The following is a 2,586-nucleotide window of genomic DNA, read 5'->3' as shown; positions in this document are numbered from 1 at the left end:
CCAGTGAAGACTCCCAATTCGACCTCTCAAAACATGGCTTCTTGCAACTGAGTTCTCGTACAATATTAAGTGACCACATTGTAATTTAACAACCCTGGCAAAATGTGCAGTATCTATGTAAGCTTTACTAAAATGGCATGCCAAATATTTTAGGATTAGAGGTATGTAAGTTTACTACATTCAAAGTGAACACCAAGTGCTCTCTCTCTCCTCCTCTCTCTTTCTCTGCCACTGGGGCTTGAACTCAGGGCCTGGATGCTGTCCCTTAGGGTTTCACTCATGGGCAACACTGTCCTTCTTGGAGGACAGCTCCACTCAAGGGTCTTATGGACTTTCCTGCCCAGGCTGGCTTTGAATGTGATGGGGCAGAGAGTCTCTCGTTTGTGCTACTAGACAAGGAGGGGCCCAAAGCTGGACCTGGGAAATGCTCAGCATCCTGGCATTAAAGGAAAAGCAAATCAGAACAACCGAGAGCCCATCTCTCCCCAGTTAGGATGGCCACCGTCAAGAAAACAATAACATTGTTGGCAAGGATGTGGGAAAAGGAACCCTATTGCACTGTTGGTGGAAATGTACACTAGTATAATCACTCTTGAGAGCAGTATGGGGGTTCCTCGAAAAACCTGTGACCCAGCTGTAACTCTCCTGAGCATCTACCCAAAACATCATCAGCCAAGAGACTGAAAAGACATTTGCACAACCATGGTTGCTGCTGCACAGCTCACAATAGCCAAGTTGTGGAAACAGCCCAGATGCCCTACAATAAGTGAGTGGACTCCAAAAATGTGGTGCCTTTATACAGCCTTTAGAACTAATAATATGTCATCTGCAGGGAGATGGATGGACCTAGAACAAATCATGTGAAGTGAGGGCAATCAAGCTCTGAGAGTCCAATGGCACGTTTTCTCTCACAGGCAGAAGCTAGATCTAAGCTAGACTTGACCATGGTAAGTTATGCAGGACGCTAGGCATTCACACACAGTGAGACCAAAGGAGGACATTCTTAGAAGAACAAGGCCTCTGCGCCTCTGATCCGATAGAGTAATAGTTATCAGAATGAATTCCAGGAAATGGAAGCAGTTTTCCTATTTTCTTTCTGTCTTGTTTGTTTGCCTGTCTGGGTGTGACAAGGGCGGACACAGAGATGGAGAGACAAAGAATGAGCAAATGTAATGATGGTTCTCAGCAGACACTGTGTTGAAAATGAACTACACAGCTTGGGGACAGGAGGGAGAGACAGAGCGAAGAAAGAGGTGACATTGTCCAGAAAGAAATGTACCCGCTACCTGGCTTAGGAAATGGCGAACCGCTGCACATCACCTTTATAATAACAAACAAAAAGACAGCCTTCAGTCCTCATCACGTCCTTAAAAGTGTGAATTTAGGGTGTTTTCCTCCACATTCAGGAAGACACCAACTTGGTAGAAACGTATAGAACATTCCTTTGCATATAGGAAGAGGGTTGTCTATACCAGGGCAGGCATTGAAATTAGAATTGATGCTGTTCGTTTCTCAGTAAACCTAATTCCTGTGAGACATAACGGGCAACACAACCTTGCTGTTGCTGTTGCTGTTGTTGTTGTCTCTTCCCTGGCTGGCCCTAAGCATTCTCCCTGAACACGAAACCCAAGCCCTGCATACAAAGCCCAGTACTTACAAAGACTGGGTTATAACATGGGTTATAATCGTAATTTTGTTTTAAAGAGCTTATGGTTGGTAACCAGTCTATAATTTACAATCCAGAATTGTCCTTTGTAAATAGTAGATTATAAATTTAATTTTATCGTTGTAGAAGTTAATAGATAAAGAAAACCCTCTATAGTTAAAAATATAATACATGGAGGGACAGTGCCCAGGCTCAGAAAAGGGCTGGGAAGGTGGCTCAGTGGTAGAGCACTTGCCTTGCATGCTCAAGGCCCTGGGTTCGATTCCTCAGCACCACATAAGCAAAAAGAAAAAAGCCGGAAGTGGCGCTATGGCTCAGTGGTAGAGCACTAGCCTTGAGCTGAAGAGCTGAGGGACAGTGCCCAGGCCCAGAGTTCAGGCCCCATAACCAAAAAAACCCAAAAACCAAAAACCAAAAACTACTCAGGCTGTTCATGTTCACAAATATAACCCCAAGGAAGAATTTTTCTTTTTGCTGGCCCTGGGCCTTGAACTCAGGGCTTGGGCACTGTCCTGAGCCTCTCTGCTCAAGCCTAGCGCTCTACCACTTGAGCTACAGTGCCACTTCTGGCTTTTTCTGCTTATGTGGTGCTGAGGAATTGAACCCAGGATGGGCTTCATGAATGCTAGGCAAGCACTCTACCACTGAGCCATCTTTCCAGCCCAAGAAGAAAAATTTTAATGCTAGTTTAGTTTAAAACTAAACTAGCACTTCAGGCAAAAATGATGTTGGGAGACAGAATTCTGCAGGCTAAATAACTTCAAATGTCTTTAAAAGTGCAGCCATTCCTTTGCAGTGCTCAGCCTGAATTGTGATTTTAAAGTTGTGTGAGAGCAAAAGCTCAAGCGTTACACCTGGTGTTTGCTTGACTTTACGTGGATGTATGTTTACTTGGCCACAGTTGATACTGTCTTCCACAT

Source organism: Dipodomys spectabilis, unplaced genomic scaffold (genome assembly GCF_019054845.1).
Source record: "Dipodomys spectabilis isolate Male_0828 unplaced genomic scaffold, ASM1905484v1 ptg000213l, whole genome shotgun sequence".
In the NCBI taxonomy this organism is placed as follows: domain Eukaryota; kingdom Metazoa; phylum Chordata; class Mammalia; order Rodentia; family Heteromyidae; genus Dipodomys; species Dipodomys spectabilis.
Note: the sequence above shows the minus strand (reverse complement) of the source record.